Below are 25,422 nucleotides of genomic sequence, written 5' to 3'. Positions count from 1 at the left end.
GTGGGAGGGCCCAAGGACAATTCCATCTTGCACCTCTTTTTATTTTTTATTTTTCTTTGCATCATGTGCTGTTTGGGGACTATTTTTTTGAAGTGCCATCCTACCTGACACTGCAGTGCCACTCCTAGATGGGCCAGGTGTTTGTGTCGGCCACTTGGGTCGCTTAGCTTAGTCACTCAGCGACCTTGGTGCGCCTCTTTTTTTCTTTGCATCATGTGCTGTTTGGGGACTATTTTTTTGAAGTGCCATCCTGCTTGACACTGCAGTGCCACTCCTAGATGGGCCAGGTGTTTGTGTCGGCCACTTGTGTCGCTTAGCTTAGCCATCCAGCGACCTCGGTGCAAATTTTAGGACTAAAAATAATATTGTGAGGTGTTCAGAATAGACTGAAAATGAGTGTAAATTATGGTTATTGAGGTTAATAATACTATGGGATCAAAATGACCCCCAAATTCTATGATTTAAGCTGTTTTTGAGGGTTTTTTGTAAAAAAAACACCCGAATCCAAAACACACCCGAATCCGACAAAAAATTTTCAGGGAGGTTTTGCCAAAACGCGTCCGAATCCAAAACACGGCCGCGGAACCGAATCCAAAACCAAAACACAAAACCTGAAAAATGTCCGGTGCACATCACTAATATATATATGTGTGTAAAGGTGCAAAGAAAACGGAGAGCACTCGTCAATGTAATATTGGTAACACTTTATAAAAAGGTAATATATCCCCATACATAGAGGTTAAAATTCAGTCGTATAACGGGACCATGCCACAAGTGTAGCCGTCCGTCTGCTTCTCAGCTCTGCTGGTCTCTCACACCGGCTCCGGGCCCAGCGGGTGACTTCACGAACGTCCACGTTGTTTATTATATATATATTGAGTATCCCTTATCCAAAATGCTTGGGACCAGAGGTATTCTGGATATCGGATTTTTCCTTATTTTGGAATAATTGCATATCATAATGAGAGATCATGGTGATGGGACCTAAATCTAAGCACAGAATGCATTTATGTTTCATATACACCTTATACACACAGCCTGAAGGTAATTTTAGCCAATATTTTTTATAACTTTGTACATTAAACAAAGTGTGTCTACATTCACACAATTCATTTATGTTTCACATACACCTTATACACACGGGGTCATTCCGAGTTGTTCGCTCGCAAGCTGCTTTTAGCAGCTTTGCACACGCTAAGCCGCCGCCTACTGGGAGTGAATCTTAGCTTATCAAAATTGCGAACGAAAGATTAGCAGAATTGCGAATAGACACTTCTTAGCAGTTTCTGAGTAGCTCCAGACTTACTCGGCATCTGCGATCAGTTCAGTGCTTGTCGTTCCTGGTTTGACGTCACAAACACACCCAGCGTTAACCCAGACACTCCTCCGTTTCTCCAGCCACTCCCGCGTTTTTCCCAGAAACGGTAGCGTTTTTTCGCACACACCCATAAAACGGCCAGTTTCCGCCCAGAAACACCCACTTCCTGTCAATCACATTACGATCACCAGAACGAAGAAAAAACCTCGTAATGCCGTGAGTAAAATACCTAACTGCATAGCAAATTTACTTGGCGCAGTCGCACTGCGGACATTGCGCATGCGCATTAGCGACTAATCGCTCCGTTGCGAGAAAAAAATAACGAGCGAACAACTCGAAATGACCCCCACAGCCTGAAGGTCATTTAATACAATATTTTTTAATAACTTTGTGTATTAAACAAAGATTGTGTACACTGAGCCATCAGAAAACAAAGGTTTCACTATCTCACTCTCACTCAAAAAAGTCTGTATTTCAGAATATTCCGTATTTCAGAATATTTGGATATGGGATACTCAACCTGTGTATATATACATACATACATACATACATACATACATACATACATACATACACACACACGCACACATATCCGAAATTATCGGTCCTGCACTTAATAACTACTCCAAAACCATCTTTTAGATAGAGCGCCACTGTGTCTTTTGTCATTAATGCGTGGAAGAAGAACGGTCATTGCAGGAACCTCGCTCCCTGGAAGACCTCTGAAACTGCAACCCAGGGATCGGAGAATGCTAAACAGAGAGCTGTGAAAGAACAGGGGTCGTCCCATGGACACCATTGCACACGAGTTCCAAATGGACACTAATGTGCAGGTTTCGACAAGAATACCTCATAGGGAGACCCATGTACTTGGATATTATGGCCAAGCAGCTGTTCATAAACCTATAATCACAAAGAAGAATGCAGCCCAGCGCTTACAATGGTATAAAGAGAACAAAAATTGGACAGTGGATCGATGGCAAGTGTTATGGAGCGATGGATCACGGTTTACACTTTTCAGTTCAGGTGAACGTGTTTGGTTTTGGCGATTGCCAGGAGAGCATCTGATGCCAGAGTGTACAGTACCTACAGCATGGAGGTGGTAGCATTATGCTACATGGGGCTGTTTCAGCTGGTATGGCAAGGCTCCACTAGTTGTAATGCTAGAGATAGTGCATCTGCATTCTTTTTCTTTGTGGTCACATTATCAAGCATCTCGTTGACTCACAATGGGGAGGGCAGGGTGCATTTAAATATTTAAAGCAATTTCCCCATGCAGTGTTCTATACCTGTAATAAACCTAGCAGCGTAGCAGCAGAATCGCATGGTCCAAGATCTGCCTTTGTCTTCCTGTCCTATTCACGATAGATTTACATTTTACTTTTTTTGTTTTTAGTTTTGTTTAAAAAAAAAATGCAAATAATGCCTCTTTATAATTTGCAGGGATATTCTATCATGATTCATGGGGGTATATTTACTAAGCTCCCGATTTTGACCGAGATGCCGTTTTTTCATCAAAGTGTCATCTCGGTAAATCTCGGTCATTTACTAAACACTAATCACGGCAGTGATGAGGGCATTCGTAATTTTTTGCTAGTTCAGGTAAAAAATTACGAATGAATACACCATCGGTCAAAACGTGGCTGTTTAAGTATGAATCTCGGTCATTTACTAAGAAGTGCAAAGCAAAAAAACACAAAACACTGCCGTGAAAAATTACAACTCGTAAAAAAGTCCTAAAAAAAAACAGACCTGCTTTTTTTATCCGTGATTTGAGATGCATGCAGGGATCCATGAGATCCGTGCATGTATATCAGTGGGAAGGGGTGTGAAAGTGCTTATTTTTGCTAAAAAAATTGCGTGGGATCCCCCCTCCTAAGCATAACCACACCGTGAAAGTATAATTTTATTACTTACATACACACATACATACATACTTACCTATGGCCCCACGCAGGTCGGTCCTCTTGTCCAGTAGAATCCAAGGGTACCTGTTGAATAAATTATACTCACGAGATCCAGGGGTCCAGGCTCCTCGGCAAATCCAGGGTTAATCCACGTACTTGCCAAAAATAAAAAAACGGTGTCCCGACCACGAACTGAAAGGGGACCCATGTTTGCACATGGGTCACCTTTCCCCGAATGCAAGAAACCCACTTTGCCTTCTGGCTAAGTGGGTTTCTTCAGCCAATCAGGGAGCGCCACGTTGTAGCACTCTCCTGATCAGCTGTGTGGTCCTGTCTTCACTGACAGGCAGCTCACGGCAGTGTTACAATGTAGCGCCTATGCGCTACATTGTAACCAATGATGGGAACTTTCAGCTCAGCGGTGACGTCACTTTAGGTCAACCGCAGGGCAGAAAGTTCCCATCATTGGTTACAATGTAGCGCATAGGCGCTACATTGTAACACTGCCGTGTGCTGCCTGTCAGTGAGGACAAGAGCACACAGCCGATCAGGAGAGTGCTACAACGTGGCACTCCCTGATTGGCTGAAGAAACCCACTTAGACATCAGTCAGAGTGGGTTTCTGGCATTCGTGGAAAGGAGTCCCATGTGAAAACATGGGGCCCCTTTCAGTTCGTGGCTCGGCTTTCCGTTTTCTTATTTTATGCAAGTACGTGGATTACCCCTGGATTTCCCGAGGAGCCTGGACCCCTGGATCTCGTGAGTATAATTTCTTCAACAGGTACCCCTTGGATTCTACTGGAGAAGAGGACCGACCTGCGTGTGAACATAAGGTAAGTATGTATGTATGTTTGTGTGGATGTATGTAATAAATCTTTACTTTCACGGTGTGTGTGTCTTGTCTTTTTTTGGGTATTTTTTTAGTAGTAGTACTACAGGTACCAGCGGGCCCGTTTTTCCGTCGCATGCTGGTACTTGTGGTTCTCCAAGTACCAGCATGCGGGGGAGGCTTGCTGGGCCTTGTAGTACTGCTACTAAAAACAATATCTTTTCTTTTACAACAAAGGCTATCAGCCTCCCCATCCGCAGCCCATTGGATGGGGGGGGACAGCCTCGGGCTTCACCCCTGGCCCTTGGGTGGCTGGGGGGGGGGACCCCTTGATTGAAGGGGTCCCCACTCCCCCAGGGTACCCCGGCCAGGGGTGACTAGTTGGATTTTTGATGCCACGGCCGCAGGGCACTATATAAAAGTGACCCCCGGCTGTGGCATTATCTGTCCAGCTAGTGGAGCCCGGTGCTGGTTTTAAAAATACGGGGGACCCCTACTCTTTTTGTCCCCCGTATTTTTGGGACCAGGACCAGGCGCAGAGCCCGATGCTGGTTGCTTAAATATGGGGGAACCCCTGTCATTTTTTTCCCCATATTTTTGCAACCAGGATCGGCTCAAAGAGCCCGAGGCTGGTTATGCTTAGGAGGGGGGACCCCACGCATTTTTTTTTATTATTTTACAGTGTTTAATTTAAAAAAAAAAATAAATAAATAAACCCCAGCACGGATCACACAGATCCGGCCGAGATTGATTGTAAAAAAAGTGATTAGCAAAACACTGCCGTAAAAATAGGTAAAAAACCACGAATGACATCGACATCGGAAGAAAAGAAAAACCCGAATACGACAGCTTAGTAAATCCATCGTAATAAATTCAAAAAGTTGCAGTTTTACACTGTCGATGTCATTCGTGATTGAACTTTGACCTTTTTTCGGAAATTACGAATCTTAGTAAATTTACCCCATGGAGTGCATAAATCAAAGAGGCCAAGTGGATGCCAGCAAAGGAAAGCAAAAAAGGCAAGAAATAAATCACTGAAAACACTAGCTGGATCCATGCTTCAGTTTGTCAAAAGACAGGATGATGGCCAGGGTTCATCAAAAGACACAGCTCCTCAGTGTCAGTCTCCAATTGATACTGCTCATACTTCTGTTGCTTGCATGCATTCTGCTGAAGAGGAAGATGTGGAAATTGCAGAATTTACAGCAGAAAAACAAGGAGTGGAAATGGAAGAATGTGAAGCAGAAGAAAGTGCTGATAGTGACTCTAGCCTTGATACTGTAAAGGAGATGAGTGATGTTATAGAGAAAGATTTGCAAATTTTACATGATGTTTCTTTCTGGGAAATACCAGTTCCAGATCATTTTCGGGTTGAAATTATCAAAAGGGGAAGCGATTATTTCCAAAATAAAGATGGACCTTTCAGTGCAGTGGCGAGGAAAGGTTTAGATACAAAAGCAAAGGGTGGTGTACGCCAGATTTCAAAAGAGTGGTTTTACAAGATAATGCCAAATGGTGAGAAAATTCTGCGGTCATGGATGGTTTACTCAGTTGTCAGCAACAAATTATACTGTTTTTGCTGCCGACTGTTTGCCATTAGACGGACACTGGGAGTCTTGTTGAAGGAGACAATTTAATAGCAGATCATCTTAATGATTATTTTTGCTCAGTATTTACTACTGAAAGAGAGGGGAAGGGGCCACAGTTAAGTTGCAGGGATATTCAGGAAAATGAAACAAGTACATTTACAGAGGAGAAGGTCCTAACAGAACTCTCAAAGCTGAAAGTGGACAAATCTATGGGGCCAGATGGGATACATCCAAGGATACTAAAAGAATTTAAAGAGGTGCTGGTAGCACCATTGACAGAATTATTCAACCAGTCATTAGCTACAGGAGTAATTCCAGGGGACTGGAAAAGAGCAAACGTAGTCCCACTGCACAAAAGTGGAAGCACGGAAGAGGCAAACAACTACAGACCAGTGAGTCTTACATCAGTAGTAGGGAAATTGATGGAAACACTCTTAAAAGAAAGAGTTGTAGATTATCTCAAATCTGGCAATTTACTGGATCCCAAACAGCATGGATTCACTGGGGGGAGATCATGTCAAACAAATCTTATTGACTTTTTTGATTGTGTGACTAAAGTGATGGATAAAGGTGGAGCCATGGATATAGCTTATCTAGACTTTAGTAAGGCTTTTGACACAGTTCCACATCGCAGACTGCTAAATAAACTTGAAAGTTTGGGATTGGATATTAGGATTATTGAATGGATAAGATCTTGGTTGAAGGATAGAAAACAGAGAGTTGTGGTAAATGGAGTGCATTCACAGGAGGGAAATGGTACCAGTGGAGTACCCCAGGGATCTGTACTTGGACCAGTGCTTTTTAATATCTTTATTGGTGACATTGCAAATGGCATTAAAGGGAAAGTATGCCTTTTTGCAGATGACACAAAGGTATGCAACAGGGTAGACACACTAGGTGGGGTAAAACAAATGATTGAGGATCTAGGTAGATTAGAGGAATGGTCAAGAGTCTGGCAATTACAGTTTAATGCCAAAAAATGCAAAATCATGCACTTGGGTCTCAAAAATCCTAAAGCTAAATACAGTATTAATGGCACTATACTGGAAACTACTGAGGAGGAAAGGGATCTAGGAGTCACTATTTCAGATGACTTAAAGGCAGGTAAGCAATTTAACAAGGCAATGAGGAAGGCTAGTCAGATGCTTGGCTGCATTGGGAGAGGAATCAGCAGCAGAAAGAAAGAAGTAATAATGCCACTGTATAGGTCATTGGTACGGCCTCATCTAGAATACTGTATTCAGTTCTGGAGGCCATATCTTCAAAAGGATATTAATACATTAGAAACTGTACAAAGGAGGGCAACTAAAATGGTGCATGGCCTACATCACAAAACATACCCAGAAAGACTAAGAAATCTCAATATGTATAGTTTGGAGCAGAGAAGGGAAAGGGGGGACATGATAGAAACTTTCAAATATATCAAGGGTTTTAACAAAGTCCAGGAGGGAAACATTCTCCAAATGAAGAGAAGCAATAGGACACGAGGACATGCACTGAGACTGGAGGGGGGGAGGTTCAGGGGAAATTTGCGGAAAAATTATTTCACAGAAAGGGTAGTGGACAAGTGGAATAGCCTCCCATCAGAGGTGGTAGAGGCTAAGACAGTAGAGCAATTTAAACATGCATGGGATAGACATAAGGATATCCTTACAAAGAAATAAGGATCAAATAAGGTTAGAGATAAAAATAATATAAAAAAAAAAAGGGGCAGACTAGATGGGCCAAGTGGTTCTTATCTGCCGAGAAATTCTATGTTACAAGTATGACATCCAAATTTGTGACTGGGTTTCAGAAGTGGTGGAAACTAAACCCGAAAGTACATAACCACGAGACTTCCGAAGAACACCTATGTTGCCTTGAAAAGTGGATAACATTGGCAGCAGGACTTAGGCTGAACAAAACCACAGATGCCAAAAGTATTTCTTTAATGGAAATTGAGAAGAAAAAGTGGAGGGATATCTTGCACAGATTGCTTGATATCACGTTGTTTCTTGCCAAGCAGAATCTGGCATTCCTCGGCCACAAGGAAGATGAGACTTCGTTGAATAAAGGGAACTTTCTTGAGATGGTTGAGGTATTTTCAAAATATGATCCATTGCTGAAAGAGTACCTAATGAGATTGAAACGGAGCACGTGTAAACTTAAAGTGTCAGTCTCATATCTAGCACCAAACACTCAGAATGAGTTTATAAGTGTCATGGCGAATCACATGAAGGAGAAGCTTGTCATGGACATAAAGTCTGCAAAGTATTTTAGGATCATGTTTGACAGTACACCTGACATATCACATACTGACCAGATGTCCGAAGTGATCAGATATGTAACAATCAACAACATGAAAGTTGAAGTAAAAGAGGTATTTCTCTGATTTGGGTTAGTAATCTGTGAGGGTGACCCCCAGAGAATACCCGGTGTTGTAACTCGTGACCCTCTCGACTTGAAACCAACAGCAGGATCACCACATTTTCTTCAATCATCTCTCTCTGCTCACCTACTTGACCTGTGTCACCAAAACTTTGACTCTCTCCAAGTACCGTTTTCCTTGATATGTCACAGATCTGACATTTGCCAATGCGAATAAAGATCTATACTCCTGATAATACTTCGGATCAATGACCCTTGGAGGTCTTATTAATACAAGCTGAGCTTGTGCTGGTGGGATAGGATCAGTGTGTAGAGCCTGAGTGTCTACATCCCTCCTGAGTCTAATAACATAGACTAACCAGAACATTTCCAATTTTTTGTGAGATAAAAATTCCCAATAGATCCATCAAATAGGGGTGACACCTCGCATAGATGTTTGTGGTCTACATGGGTAACAATATAGTTTGTCTAATTAATTCAAGTGGATTATAAAAGTGTGGATTTTTTTCTAACTATTATGAGATAATAAAAGTTATGTTTTAATATTGTCATATTAACAATCTAAACAAGAGTGCACCCACACAAGAGTCTTCTGTAATTCCTTTTCTTCCTAGCTCGCCTCTGACTCTGGGTGCACCACCAGACTCATTCATCAAAAAACGAATTATATGTACACATTATACGTCATTCTGGTACTCTACTATTGTTATTATTTTTCGTGAAAACTCAGAACCAGTGCGGAATCATATCTATGTTGTGAGATACGTTGTTTCCCTGACCATATGGTCAGCTTCCGATTCCAGCACGGTCAGATTATCAACCTTTAGTCTTATATCACCAATCAGAGAACCTTTTTCTCTCAGTTGTTATACACACCCATCAATATCCACCTCAATATCCACCGGATACCACGCTCCCAGATATGACCACCTTCTCACTCAAGTCTGAACTAACAAGACGCAGGAACACTGAAAGCTTTGAGGATCTCTTTTCTGACACAGATGATCCTGACCGGACTTCAATAGATTGGAAGAGCCCTCTGTCTAAACTTCACAAAACACTACAAAGGAGGATCCGCCTAACCTGGGACACTACCACATTGCAGAACTATATCAAACACAAAATAGTACCCAGGGGTTTGAGACCAAAAATTTTCCCGTCTTTTCCTCTAGCAACGGCCAACCTGAAAACTGAATGGGAGGCGGCTCTTCTAAAATGTTCCAGTGATCTACTTCACATACTGGTCAAACATGACACACTGATCCTTGACCAGGTTGAAAAAGAGATAGAAGAACTGGGTAAAAGTCTTGAGAAATGGGAGAAAGACCCCCCGTTCCAGACCACCTTTGAAAAATTGAAAAAGGACCTGGAAATATATGAAAGTGGAATCAGAGACCGAAAAAGGAACAAACTTCAGAGGGATAAACAAGATTTTACCCAGGGCAATATCTTCAGATGGAATTTGAGACCCACAAGGTACAGAGATAGGAGACAACCAGAGGATCCCACCTTTTCAGAATTCGAGTCCTCTATGAGTGACGACTCAACCAATGAACCCACAAGAGATACGCACTCGACTTATGATACAGACGATCAGGAAGCCTCACCTTATTTTTTAGGCCGAGGTCAGAAACAAAGAGGCAGAAATCGAAATATAGACCGACAAGGAGGGGGAGAAAGAAGAGACAGGGGAAGAAGCGGCAATTGGGACACACCCAGAACCTCAAGATATCCGGAACGACAGAGGAAGGTACGCTGAATCCATCCTCCACTGACCATTTACAAATCATTAACCTATCAAACAGAACAATCTCTCCGGAACAAAAGAAAGTGTTGGGTAAGGGTCTATCCTTCTCTCCCACTAAACCATTTGATCGATTTATGTGGGAAAAAGATCTGCGACTCTTTGGGAGAAAGTTACTCCTAAAGAAATTCTTTAGTGATCGAACCCCCAGATTTGAAGAGGCAGAGGGAATTTCTAACTTGAACACAGAGGATTTGGAAATGGTGGCAATCCTAGAAGATCTGCAGTCCGAACAACCTTCGACAGCCGACCACGGAGAACGCCCAAAGTGTAGGGCCAAATCGACATTCTTCCCACCAGACAACAATAGTCCGGAAATCCGGGTCTTTCTAGACATGGTTTCCAAAGAATTCGACTTGATCAAACATCGAAGAGACCGGAAATATTACTACTTTCCTCCGAATCTGTCTTATGATGAGAGGGAGGCACTGAAAGAAGTAAGAGAATGGAATGATGTAATAATTAAGCCGTCAGACAAAGGGGGAAATATTGTGCTCTGGCCGATAGATATGTATGTAACAGAAGCACTCAGACAATTGAAACAAACAACATGTTACAAAAGGCTTTTAAATAATCCAACAATCCGATTTCAGAATGAGTACACCAATCTCATTGGAGAAGCACTATCATCAGGAATTATCACCAAACAAGAACACGCCTACCTCTCAGTAAAAAATCCCAGAACTCCAACCTTCTATCTCCTTCCCAAAACTCATAAGGATTTAAAGAAACCCCCCGGAAGACCAATCATGTCAGGCAACGGAGGCCTCCTTGAACAACCGAGCCGTTTTTTGGATTTACATCTCCGAGAATATGTTCTACAATTACCCTCATATCTGCGAGACACCTCTGACCTACTCCGGAAGATTCACGATATTACATTCGAGGACAGCTTCCTATTGGTAACCTTGGACGTCGAGGCACTTTACACCAGTATTGAACATAAGGCTGGTTTGAATGCAACCAAGTTTTTCTTGGAGAGTAACAAACAGGGGGAATTTAGTGATTTCCTGCACAATCTACTCGCTTTCGTTTTGGAGAAGAACTACTTCACATTTCAGGAACAATTCTATCTCCAGGTCAGGGGTACGGCTATGGGGGCAGCATGTGCGCCCACGTATGCAAACTTATTCCTAGGCTGGTGGGAGCAGAAATATGTTTTCACTGATACTAACGATCTATATACGGAACATGTCATGCTATGGCTCAGATATATAGATGACATTTTTGTCATCTGGGATGGGGAGCTGAACCTCTTAATGGATTTCATTCAGCTTCTCAATAACAACGATCTCAATATAAGGCTTACATATACCATCAATCAGGAAAAAGTAGCCTTTCTTGACATCAATATCTATAAATCTGCCACAGGTAGTTTGTCTACGGAACTTTATCGGAAAGAGACATCCACCAACAGCCTGTTATTTCAAACCAGCGCACACTTCCCGCCAACGGTGGAAAACATACCGAAAGGGGAGTTTCTCAGACTCCGAAGAAACTGCTCTGAAGATGAGGTATTTAAACGTAAGAGCCAAGAACTAACTCGCCGACTGCATGAAAGAGGGTACAGTAAAAGATCTCTGAAACGAGCGTATAAAGAGGTAACCAAGATACCAAGGAACACTCTCATCTTCCCAACCAAGACCTCAAATAAGCCAGATGACAAGATCAGATTCATTGGAACCTTCTGCCCGGAATGGAGACAGATCAAAAAAGCGATTGAAAAACATCTCCCCATACTCCAACTTGATGAGACCCTGGCACCATGGATAGACACCAATATCCAAATGAGTTGGAGGAGGTCCAGGAACATCAAGGACCTCCTTGTACGAAGTCATTTTCAGTCCAGAACAATTAGATCTAACACCTTGAGAGGCACTTTCCCATGTGGACACTGCAAAGCCTGTCCCCAGATAGCTAAAATAAATACAGTAACAGATCGCTACGGTCAATCAATATCTATCAAACAATTCTTTAACTGTAGCACACAAAGTCTGATTTACTGTATTGAATGTAGCTGCAACTTGAGGTATGTTGGAATGACGACTCGGAAGTTTAAGGAGCGGATCCTCAAACACGTGGGAACTTGTCGGAATGCTGCCAGTGATCTCACACGAATGAGAAAACTGACATCGGTTGCTAGACATTTTCACACCTGTCATACAGATTTCCAAAAAGACCTCAGAGTATTCGGCCTGGAACAAGTCCATTTAGGGATCAGAGGAGGGGATTTGACCAAAGAACTACTAAAGAAAGAGACAGAGTGGATATTTAAATTAAATACTTACAAACCAATGGGCCTTAATGAGAGCATAAATTACAGTGCCTTTCTTTGAATTGTGACCTGACTTTATACAATCAAGACCTACTGTTTAACGCCTATAATCACCACGTTTTCGTCTTCTCAACCTACCCGCCTGCCCTCCCTTTTCTCATAGGTTAACTTATGACCAGCATTCATCAGACTATTCCCAACAACCAGGTACTGGTGAACCACCAGTAGACCGGTTATTTTTTCCCCTTATCCCTCCGCCTTATAACCGGGCACCGATGATAAAATTAACAATCCGGCACCGGTGACCAGATAGCATACCAATTCTTATTATTATTATAATTCTCCCCCCCCCCCACATTCTCTTTTCCTCTCCCTCCTTTCCTCTCACCACTTATATCCGCATCACGTTCTACACATGTTTTTACTCACTTTACCATGACCAGTTATAACACAAAGGGCACAGTTTAAAGTAGTTTAATGCACTACAGGGTTCACTCATCCTATCCCCTCTTCCCCTAACTAATAAACCCCCCCCCCTTCCCCCCCCCTCCCCTCCCCGCAGGTTCATTCACCCTTTCCACACCCAAGTACTACTGGTGTGATTTTTAACCCCACATCCATGTCCCTGTGACACAAGTTCACACTATTACCACACTTTCCACTCACCACATCCTCACCCATGAATTAAAGGGTGTGATGTCCAACCACACTTTCATTCATGTGTCTGTGACACGCTTACCTCACTTGTTATTCACATAAGATGCCTACACCCTCTCCCACCCTTATGGTGGGCTTAATCACCGTATTCACTCCATCCCAATTATTAACCTGCCCAATCAGACCTAATCAAAGGGCACACACCTCATATCACCCTCAACACCACATTTTCTCACACACACACCTGTTCCCACTCTAGCACCCACAGGACCCCTCATTCTTATCTTAATTCCCCAGCCTTCTGGTCCCACATAACCCATAACTAACTATGGTTTCCTTTGCATTTGTATTATCATCATAACCTTTGCTAATATAGGCATCCTTATTTCATCATTTGGGTACACATATCAAGGTATTAATCGATAAATTCCCAGTTACTTTCTCCCTCTCTCTCTTTTATTAGCATACACCCGGTTTGGGTCTATTGATAAATAATTCAGCTGCCCTATCTCATCCAGCAGACATGGCTAGTCTGCATAAAAAGAACTAATTCTACTTAGGGCAGGATATAAACAATATCCAAATATACACAAAAAAATGCAGAAATAAAAAATAAATAATAAAGAATAAAGTATTTTTTGAACACTGGCTAGAATTAATGTAGACCCAGTTTCAACTATCAACCTGACAGCCCGCAGGACCATAATCCACAGATCGGCTCGTGGGAGCTCTAACACAGTCCCACTCGCTGATCAGACCCAACGTCCCGCATACGCTCGGTTGCCGAGCAACGGGACGCGCTAACCCCGACGCCTTAATCTAGCCCAGAATGAAAGTGACGTCACCTTAAGAACCTAGGACGCCCCGTATCCAGGCAACACGACGCCGGAAGTATTCATCGGATATGACATGGCGCGACAGGGCCAGGCAATAGCGACATCGCTCAACAGCTAAGTGTGCCATCTATGAATACCAACCCTTTCTCATAAACGAGGACACCCCAACAACAGGTATAATAAAGATTACAGTTATACTCTTTCCCCTTTCCTATGCTCTAACTTCGCCACAACGTAATGCATAGGTTGCCTAGCAACCCGAAAAATACGTCACTTCCGCTGAGCACAGCGGAGGTCCAAGGACGATCTCAGCAATTAAGCTTTTTCCAGCTATTGGCTAACAGCCACCCAGATGGATATTTAAACCCTTATCACCACATCATATCAGCAGCATTGGAAGTGAACAAGCCCGCAGGACGGGTGAAACGCATTTTCCAGCATTTCAGCATTACCTATCCCAGCATCCCAGCATGAATCACTTCAACTTTAACCAAAGACTGAAGTAGTGGAATTTTGCATCTTGTTATTTAGTGACTGACCCAGGGACCTGGGCAGGGACCGGTACACTTTTCTATATATAATTTGATATATTTTTTGTTTTTTCTGGGATTGACTTTTTCCCACATACCCAGGCAGCAATCCGACATGCCCCCCTTTGTCATCACGGCAGCCCAGGGATCTGGGCAGTGATTGTTACGATACATTTTCCTCACCATTTCCCCCCCCCCCCCCCTCTTTTTTTTTTTTTTTTTTCTTTCTCTCTCTTAAATTATTATTGCTACGTGTTTCAGCAATATTATCCCAACCACTTATTACTACTATATTATTTCAGTAACCTTGCCTAGATAGCAATAAGTACAGAATTAATAATGACATTTTTCTAAGCATCTTATAAGTCAGCATCCTAGGGGCCTGTTTACCCCCACTCTCGATTATACTGCCAACAGGGATATCCCCTATACACATCCGAGATTGTGGATCTTTTGAAACACCTGTATACTGTTGCTGGATGGTTTAGTCCTGTAGCTCCATATAAGATATTAATCAGACCCAATCAGGGTTATTTAGGAATCTAGGTAGGAATATCACACCGTCATTATATATTTTTTTCATCTATGTGATATGGTATACATAGTATTCGCGTGTCTGCCCTCTATAGCATAGGTGTGAATAAGTATGATGACTAGTACCCCTTAGGGGCTGTGTATCAATTTCTGTTTTCCATTACTCGTTATCTCCATTTTCCGTCAACAGAGTAATTACCTAATATAACCTGATATCTTCAGCTACCTGGTTTTATTTGTATTTCTACTCATCACTGTCAATCTTTGACAGTTTTTTGTCTTGACATCAAGTTTTCTCTCTTCTCTATACCTTTATACCCTCATTCCTCTCCATATATCTGCGGACTCTCATCCATGATCCACAGGTTACCCTGTGCCTAACATGGACAGCAGATCCGCCCTTATCTACTCTCTCTCTTTCCCGAATCTTCCTTAGGTGCACTCTCATTGGTGAGTCGGCTATAGAAGGCCCAGTGAATTACTACCATACCCCACCGACAGAGCCCGATCTCGTCCGATCTTGGAAGCAAAACGGTGGTGGGCTGGGTTAGTATCTGTGAGGGTGACCCCCAGAGAATACCCGGTGTTGTAACTCGTGACCCTCTCGACTTGAAACCAACAGCAGGATCACCACATTTTCTTCAATCATCTCTCTCTGCTCACCTACTTGACCTGTGTCACCAAAACTTTGACTCTCTCCAAGTACCGTTTTCCTTGATATGTCACAGATCTGACATTTGCCAATGCGAATAAAGATCTATACTCCTGATAATACTTCGGATCAATGACCCTTGGAGGTCTTATTAATACAAGCTGAGCTTGTGCTGGTGGGATAGGATCAGGGTGTAGAGCCTGAGTGTCTACATCCCTCCTGAGTCTAATAACATAGACTAACCAGAACATTTCCAATTTTTTGTGAGATAAAAATTCCCAATAGATCCATCAAATAGGGGTGACACCTCGCATAGATGTTTGTGGTCTACATGGGTAACAATATAGTTTGTCTAATTAATTCAAGTGGATTATAAAAGTGTGGATTTTTTTCTAACTATTATGAGATAATAAAAGTTATGTTTTAATATTGTCATATTAACAATCTAAACAAGAGTGCACCCACACAAGAGTCTTCTGTAATTCCTTTTCTTCCTAGCTCGCCTCTGACTCTGGGTGCACCACCAGACTCATTCATCAAAAAACGAATTATATGTACACATTATACGTCATTCTGGTACTCTACTATTGTTATTATTTTTCGTGAAAACTCAGAACCAGTGCGGAATCATATCTATGTTGTGATATCACATACTGACCAGATGTCCGAAGTGATCAGATATGTAACAATCAACAACATGAAAGTTGAAGTAAAAGAGGTATTTCTCTGATTTTTCCCTTTAAAGGGGAAAACAGCTGCTGACCTCAGTTCTGACATTTTAAAAACACTGGAAATGATGGACTGGACATAATGATGTGTCGTTCTCAAAGCTATGATAATGCTGCCACTATGGCTGGAATCCATGGAGGTGTACAAGCCATTCTTAAGAGAAAGAACAGGAAAGCTATTTTTAGTGGATGTGTGGACCATTCGCTTAATTTGTGCGGTCAGCACTCTTTTGCTGAAATATGCATCATGTGTGACATTGTTTGGAACTCTTGAGGCAATGTATTCTTTCTTTGCTAATTCAACCCATCGATGGGATGTGTTAATTGAACATACTGGAGTATCAGTGAAAAGGTTATCAACAACACGCTGGAGTGCTCATCATGCTGCAGTTACGCCAGTTAAGGAAAAGCTTGATAAGTTTGTGGACGCGATTGAAGCTCTTTGTGATGTACATGAAAACGTGGACACAAGAGGAGCAGCACAAGGTCTTTTGCCTGCTGTCTGTGATTTCACTTTTCTGTGCTACCTGTACTTCTGGTGTGATGTTCTTCAGGAAGTTAATCTTACACAGCAGTACCTGCAGACTAAGGGCTTAACCCTCCACAAGGTGGTGGCAAAGTTAGAGGCGCTTAAACTTTTTCTGCATGAGAAACGCAGTCACCTAGTGGAGCACGCAATTGAAGAGGTGCTTTCAAAATCAACTGAATATAGAATTGCAGTACAGAGAAGAGCCAGGTTCAAGAAGCGGTTGGCAGGGGAACAAGCAAGCGACGCTGGACTCTCTCTTCAAGAAGAAAATAAGAGGGCAATGTTTGAGTGCATTGATCGCTTTCTTTCTGAACTTCAGATCAGATCAAGAGCCATCCAGGAAATATCAGCCATGTTTGAAGCTGTTCAAGCGAAGAGTCTCATATCGGCCACTGATGAACAGTTAAAGGTGTCTGTTCCAAAACTAACCACTTTCTATGATGAGTTATCGGAAGATTCACTTTTAATAGAAATACCAAGGCTAAGAAGGCACCTGAAAGCAGCAAACATTGATCTGGAAAAAGCCAAAGATTGGCCAATATTAGATGTTTTAAAATTCATAGCGGAATGGGACTTTGTAGAATCTCTACCAAACCTTTTACTAAGTCTAAAATTATTTCTGACGATATGTGTGTCTGTGGCTTCATGTGAGAGGAGCTTTTCAAAGCTGAAACTTATTAAGAACTATTTGCGATCTACCATGGGACAATCAAGGCTTTCTGACCTTGCAATACTGTCAGTTGAAAGTGAGTTGGCGAAAGACATCGACTTTGATGAAGTGATTCACAGGTTCGCAGCTTTGAAGGCCAGGAAAGGAAAGTTTTGATTATTTTGTTGAGATGTTGGCTAAGTGCAAAAATGCTTCTGTGTTTTTTACTGTTTATGTTTTTTATGGTACTATTTTCAACTATAGAGGTGTGCAAATAAATACTTTGTGTGATTTGTTACTGTTACTGTTTATGTTTTTTTATGGTACTATATTAAACTATAGAGGTGTGCAAATAAATACTTTGTGTGATATACTTTGTTGTTTATAATCATTTTCATATGGTTTGTCATACTGTTCATGAGAGTTTCTCTTGATGTCTTCATCTCTATGCCATATTCAGAATCTTGGGTAACACATGAAAAAACCTCATTGCAGTGCAAGACAGTTTGTGGCCAGTAAATCATGAAACTGTTGAGTGTAATAATTTAGGTGTTGAGTCTAATTTGCCGAACCAATGTAAATGTTATTACATTTAGGCTGTGCATATGATATTGTAATTTAAAGGTATAATATTAATTTTGTTAGCTGTTTATGTCACTACTATTGCCATTGCATTCAGTGATATACAGGAATTATGATTTACAAGTAAAGCTAGTACTAGTACATTACTAAGGGTTCCGTGTGGTGTGATACAGGAGGAGGATCATGGGGGGGTGACACCATGAGTTACCACACCGGGTAACACCAACCCTAGTGACGCCTCTGGATTAGCACATGGTCAGTAGTCTTTTGCATAATCGTATCCAAAGTGACAAATTTATATCAGTTCATCTACACTGCAGGACCAGTCCATGAAAATGAGTAAAACTGTCCCATACGTGACACTGTAAAAAGAAAAAACTGTAGCTGTGAATCTTTTGAGTTTCCAACATAAGTTGACAAGTTAAATTATATCTCTTTCTCAAAGATTTTTATTTTTTGTTTTGTTTTAAATTGGAGTTGGGGGGAATTACAAGTAAACATTTCTTTTGCAAAGCTGTGGTGGACTTGGCTTGTCCCATACATGACAAATACATTTAGGGATCTTATGTTGGGTACAACGGAGACTACTTAAAAATAAGGTGACCAGAAGTAATAGCTTGAAGGGTATCAATGTTTCTTTGATATCAATTTTATATGCTTTCATAAAGATAATTTCCTCATGGTTACCATGAAAGGGAAGAACTATACATTATAGTGCAACACTGTCTTCACTATAAAATTGTCATTTTAATATGCAGGGTTACACTTACACTTTAAAACATGTCATACACTTATCAGCCTCCTGGGGAACCGGATCGCCCAAGATACATCGGATGCTGTCCTTTTGCATCCGATGTATCCTGGGCGATCCCAGCCATGCCCCCAGGTCAGACCAGATTGAATGTGCAGCACATTCAATCTGGAAAATCCAATGCTCACGGGAACGCGCATTGGATCGGATCGGACCGGAGACACCTCAAAAATGTCCAATTTCACCCAATATATCAGGCCGAATGCCCGAATTGGGCTGCAATCGGGCATAATCGCTCTAGTGTATGGGGCCCTTAAGAAGCCTTCAGGAACCAACAGAAATATTAACGATATTCATTTCAAATAACTTTCCACCACTTTGAAACTACTCTTATCAGTTTCCACATTCACTTCTGAGATCACTGTATCAAACTCTAGAAATAGCCCTTGATGAAGTGGCTCCAGCAGTGGCATTCATAATTAACAACACACCTGCATAAACGCTCACATAAAATGGAACGTCAGTGGCGTAAATCTCGTACTCTAAGTGACTTCCTAACAAATTAGACTATCTACCACTGTTATCGTAATGCTCTGGACACTGCCAAACAAACATATTTCCAATCTCTCATCTCTGCTCAAGCTTCTTACACCAAGCATACATACATTAAAATCACTTCTTACCCTTCCCTTATCCAACCCACCAGAGTTATGCTGTCTGCTGAAATACTCAGTGCTGCTGCCTCACCCCTAGGGGTGATAGGGGTGTCTTCCCCCCTACAGTGTTTGTTTCCAGATTGTAAGACATATGTGTACCAATTTTTGAGTACATTGCTCCAGCAATTCCGGAGTTATGCTGTCTCCTGATATACTCTGTGCTGCTGTCTCCCCCCCCCCCCCCAGCGGTGTTAAGGATTTCTATTTGGTTTAGTTGCCCCCGCTGTGTTTTAATACGCTCGTATGTAAAATTTCACGATCTTCGCTTGAAAACTGTGGTTTGTATAGAAGGACAAATATTCGCTTTTATAGAGTAGATTGTACACCTGAATTTTCACTTGTGAGACTGCGTTTTTAAATTATTTTAAAATTATTTGTATTTGTATTTTTTAATTATTCTTCTATGCATCGTTGAGACATTCCCTCCCACTATGGAGGATAGCATAAAGACATGTAGAGAAAGGGTGTAGTAGGGTATGTCGGCGGTCGGGCTCCCGGCGACCAGCATACCGGCACCGGAAGCCCAACCGCCAGCATACCGACAGCGTGGCGAGCGCTATCTATTCTCCCTCCAGGGGGGTCGTGGACCCCCAAGAGGGAGAAAAAGTGTCGGTATGCCGGCTGTCGGGATTCCGGTGCCAGTATACTGTGCACCGGGATCCCGACAGCCGGCAACCTGAAGACCACCCGTAGAGAAGCCATGCATATACAGTAGTGCATTTGGCCCAGGGGTCAAACTGACTTCGTTGCTACTTCATGTATGTACGGACTGGTAAATGGGAGACAGTGTGCAGAGCAGACTCCCTGTCCCAACACCTGGGTCAGGAACTCTGAACCCATGACCTCAGGGCTGTGAGACCATATTGCTAACCACTCCACCAACTGTGCTGAGCAACATACAGTACACAGATAGGAACAAAACAGCTAGGACAGTTCTGTGCGTCCTACCAAAGATATGTGTACAGTACTTCAATGGAGAGCTTTATGCAAATCTACAAAAAGTTGATGTACCAAAATACTTCCCTTTGTTTTCACAATACTAAATGCTATAATGTCTAGCAGAAGTTCTGGGAAATGCTGGCCATACATCAGAATGATTTCATTCCAAACAGTTGGCTAGTTGAAATGATAATCTGGCAGTGTGTGGGAGTCAAACATGTTTGATTTTTACCAACTAATCGTTCAGGTCTGGTGGAACTTTCCTCCCAACTAACGATAAGTAGGCCAACAATGTTCACCTACTTATTCACCGGCTTTCCTGGCAGGATCACAGGCAGCGGCGGCAGAGCTTGAGGAGCATTTTCCAGAACTGCCAGATGGCCAGTCCTGTACTGTGTCATGCATTTCCTGTACTGACCTGCATACATAGTAACTATGTACAGCATAGTACAGGACATTTATTGAAGGCTAATAGTTATTTTAAGCAGGGCCGGAGCTTCCATTAGGCAGCTTTAGGCAGCCGCCTAGGGGCGCCGAATCCTGAGGGGGCGGCCGGCTGCAGCTGCCTGAAAAAGGTAGCGTGGTCCTACCTCACAGTCGTCGCAAACCTCCCCCCCCCCCCCCCACCTCCCCCGGCACTCATATCTTACAGTAGTCGCGACTGCCAAGCTCCCATATTGCAGCCTCCAGCTCCGCCTCCACCTGGCACAGGCAGTAACTTTGACAGCTCCTGGAGTCCTGGCTGGGGGTAACATGTAGCGCTGTTCTTCATTCCAGACTCTTTCCCAGATTACTCAGTCCCAACTCTGCATCGCAGCCTGCAGGTAAGGTGGCTGCACAGTGCACTCTCTGCATTTGATAAGGAAAGAGGGGGAGAGCAGCAGTGTGGGGAGGGAGGGGCGGAGATTAGCAGCAGGCACGCACACTGTCTGGGGTGGAACGTGCAGCAGCACACACACAGATGGTGGGGGAGATGAAACAGCAGACATTTAACAGAGTGGGGGGATGAGAGCAGCAGGCACCCACACATACTGGGGAGATGGGGAGAAGAGAGCAGCCATGCAACAGACTGGGGGGGGGGGGGGGGGAGAGCAGCAGCATGCCTTTCACCTGGAGGGCCGATAGGGGGAAGGGGCAGTAGGCAGAAGTTTTGCCTAGGGTGCCAAGAAACCTTGCACTGGCCCTGATTTTAAGCAATATCCCCAGTTGGCCACTCTGCGTGCATGCCATCTTCCTCCATACCGTGGCTGAAGCCTGGCTATCTCTCCCTTACCACACTAATAATAAGCTGAGAGATGGGTAAGGGAGATGAGAAATATAAGTGCATTACCCAGCCTGTTCTCCCCAGAAGTGCCTGTGCAAAGTAATTTCACTCCCCCTATAACAGTCTGCTTATGGACAGCAAACTGCAAGCCCTCCACTCCCCCCAATGCTGCAACAATGTGTCCTCTGTGCCAAGAGGTCAGGAAAACATTGCCCGTCTTTCCTGGCAGCACAGACTGGGCAGGGAGAGAGCTCCCCCCAGCTTTCACCCTCTGTAAAGAGTTCATAACCCTGCTTTCAAGACATCCTATTTATGACATATTTAATCTTGTAGCCAACTGTGATCCCCCTATACCCAATCTTCCAACATTCTATGAATTATCTAAGATATATTAACATGCTAAATACATACTTGCCTACTCTCCCGGGCAAATCTCTTGCATCTTGCTCCCCCGCCCTCCCACCTGCAACATCCACTCCATCTGCCCACCACCGCAAGCACCCCTGTCTTTATCCCCTGAAACAGAAGTGGATGAGACGATGAAGCAAATTGCGCTAAATTGCTTTATTGTAGCCACGCCCCCCCCCCACTTTACATGCCAGTAATGTGGGCATTGTAAAGCGGGGGTTGGGGCTATGATGACACGATCGCGTATCCATGCCAGCGAACTGCCTCCCCCACAACCCCTTTATGTGCGACCTGGCGGAGCAGCTTTAAAGTAGGTAACTATGGCTAAATACTAACGGCATTTTTGTATCACTGTAGTACAAAACAAAATATGCTGCTAATAATAAGATTCTTTGTTAAATGGGACTCTTATTTTTTTAAACCATGCAGAAGTAGCCATCACTGTCTGCCTTCTTCTCTGACATCACAAGTTGAAGAGAAGTTGGCTGGTTGGCTGGCTTGATGAAAAAGTTGGTTTGGTGTGTGGGGCAGTGTTTAGTTGGACAGACAAGTTGGTCAGTTGGATGGTTGGAGGAAAGTTGGTCTGGTGTTGCTCTGGAGCTCTCCACGATACATGCAATGGAATGCTGTAAGTCTCTGTAGCTGAGATCCGCTCCCGGTCTCCGCTCTGCATGCTTGCACACACCAGTACTCAGTCTCCCTCACTCACTCACTTTAACATGGAGGAGCAGGGATTATATCACATAGCTCCGCCTCCGAGCGACTCTTGGCACTAGGGGATTAATACTAGGGGATACGCCCATAGACTGCTATGTAGAAGGAGACAGGCACAGAGCGCACCATATCCTAAAAATGTCTTATATTCAGCAAGGTCTGAAAACTAAACATTTTCATAGTTTGCCTGTGAGGACAAACACCATGTTCAGAAGGCAAAAGGAAAGAAAAGCACCCTAGGGTGATTTTACTCCTGGCGCTGGAAAGGTAGGCTCAACACAGCATCTATACACAGGGGGTTGGTCAGACCCCAAACAAATGAAAGAGCACAAAAAACAACAATAGCGCTAGATGGTCATAAATGAGAGAGGTAGGTCAAAAGCATTAACATGATTTAATAGATCATAAAAAATTGTATAATCATATAATCATAAAATTATTAAAAACAAATGTGAATAAAGATATGTGTGTCTCAAGTGAGCTGTGCCCCTCTCCGTTCCAAGGTGATGGAGGATCAAAACAGTTTGTTAAACCTGTTCCAGAAATACAGTCCCCTTTGTTTCAAATGTCCCGTATAAATCACACTGTGTAAAATATTTACCACCAGCAATTCTCAAGGCGTTTAAGCGGTTGGTATCCGCAAATGGCTTTCCCTCGGTAGGCTGTGTAAAGGGTTCCACGATGGAAGAATGTCCTGAAACGGGACCCAAATTGATGTAAGGTGGGGACCAGGTGTAGATCCTTCAAAGTCCAATAGATAGGAGTGGGCACACACAGCAGGTCTCACCGACGCGTTTTGTTGCGTTCACGCAACTTTTTCAAGGTGTTGGTAGTACTGCTGTTCCAGGTTTATAAACCCTTCAATATGGCTGCTCATTTGCATGTGTAATTGGTTAGGACCATCCTCTCTCATTTAATGACCAAATAATGACAGACAACAAGTTGCAATAGTATGCTTGTTAAAAATAACTTCTCATATATAATAAATACTTTCATTAACTATAATATATACCCATAGGTTATTTTAAGAATCAGAAAATTATCTGGTCACATGACCATTAATCTACCTGAGGCTTTATGGAAAAATGGCAAACCCGGAGTAATGTATGTACAAATCCTCCATTCACTCATCAGTCCCAGGAGCCCTAACTCTCTCCATATATTGATTACTCCTGTCAAGGAGAGAGAGCACCTCCCCTGGCTGTTCTAACAGCTGGCAATAATCACACTCGGACGTGTGCCAGGGGAACGGCGCGTCATCAACCCGTGACCGCGGGTCCGTAAGCCGGCGCACATGCATCCCCAGCACATCGTCACTCCCGCCGTACCCAGCCCTCCGGGTCACTGTCCAGCTTCCTAGACAGCATCATCAGCCCACCCATACACTAGGCGCAGCGGAACGTACTGAGTCATTCCGCTGCGACCAGAAGCTGTGATGACGTCCCGGTTGTCATGGCGATCCGCACTCTTGTATGTCACCACGGCAACCGGACGCCCCTGTCAGAGAATAACAGACTTTATCTCTAGAACAACTTGATTATACAAAATGGAACATTTACATCCCTAGAGTGAGCAAATGTAAACCATCATGGATTGAAAATACTCATATTAAAACACAAATAAATATAAATAAACATATAGATACATAGATATAAAAGTCAAAGAGCCAATATAGTTGGGCTCCATGGCCCTCATTCCGAGTTGTTCGCTCTGTATTTTTCATCGCATCGCAGTGAAAATCCGCTTAGTACGCATGCGCAATGTTCGCACTGCGACTGCGCCAAGTAACTTTACTATGAAGAAAGTATTTTTACTCACGGCTTTTTCTTCGCTCCGGCGATCGTAATGTGATTGACAGGAAATGGGTGTTACTGGGCGGAAACACGGCGTTTCAGGGGCGTGTGGCTGAAAACGCTACCGTTTCCGGAAAAAACGCAGGAGTGTCCGGAGAAACGGTGGGAGTGCCTGGGCGAACGCTGGGTGTGTTTGTGACGTCAACCAGGAACGACAAGCACTGAAATGATCGCACAGGCAGAGTAAGTCTGGAGCTACTCTGAAACTGCTAAGTAGTTAGTAATCGCAATATTGCGAATACATCGGTCGCAATTTTAAGAAGCTAAGATTCACTCCCAGTAGGCGGCGGCTTAGCGTGTGTAACTCTGCTAAATTCGCCTTGCGACCGATCAACTCGGAATGAGGGCCCATATACGATCCATAAGGTCTAGGATCTTGTTTAATAAAGGCAATATTTAATCAAAAGTCAAGGGTTAATAGCGGGTAGGGAATAAACAAACAACATTTAATTACATATATGTCAATATACATATATTGATATGCATGGATATAGGCACAGAGGAGATAGGGGAGAACAGGGGAGAACACAGTGGTGGGTTCCAACCCACCAGTTCATCCACTGTCACGGAATATCCATATAAACATGTGAACATGAAGGGGAGAGATAGGGAATCATAACACTGGATTCAATTCCACTGATTCATTCAGACCTGATGGATAGATCGTGTTCAACCTGAACATCCAGTATAATTCTTGTTTACACAACAATTTGTAACGATCCCCACCTCTCTTAGTATTCCCAATATGTTCAATTGCTACTATACCAAGAGAACTATGGTCGCCATCGTGGCAGTCTCTAAAGTGTCTCGAAACACTATGTGTCTGTAATTTGTTGATAACGTTCCGGCGATGTTCCATAAACCGGACTTTAATACTTCTCGTGGTCCGTCCTACATATCTTTGTTTACAGCCACAGGTGAGGAGATATACAACGTAACTGGTATCGCAATTCATGAAACCGGTCAGATTGTAGTCCTCTCCTCCCTCAACT

At 43.1% G+C, this 25,422-nt stretch overlaps 1 protein-coding gene and 1 pseudogene across 3 annotated transcripts in view; both read left to right on the top strand.

Annotated features, from left to right (window-relative positions):
* Positions 1-25,422, top strand: part of AIG1 (androgen induced 1) — a 931,740-nt gene that overhangs the window by 753,647 nt on the left and 152,671 nt on the right. The window lies entirely within an intron of this gene.
* On the top strand, positions 15,122-15,240 carry LOC134912774 (5S ribosomal RNA; annotated as a pseudogene).

The sequence above is a fragment of the Pseudophryne corroboree genome, chromosome 4 (assembly GCF_028390025.1).
Source record: "Pseudophryne corroboree isolate aPseCor3 chromosome 4, aPseCor3.hap2, whole genome shotgun sequence".
Classification (NCBI taxonomy): Eukaryota; Metazoa; Chordata; class Amphibia; order Anura; family Myobatrachidae; genus Pseudophryne; species Pseudophryne corroboree.
Note: the sequence above shows the minus strand (reverse complement) of the source record. Positions and strands in the feature narration are given on the sequence as shown.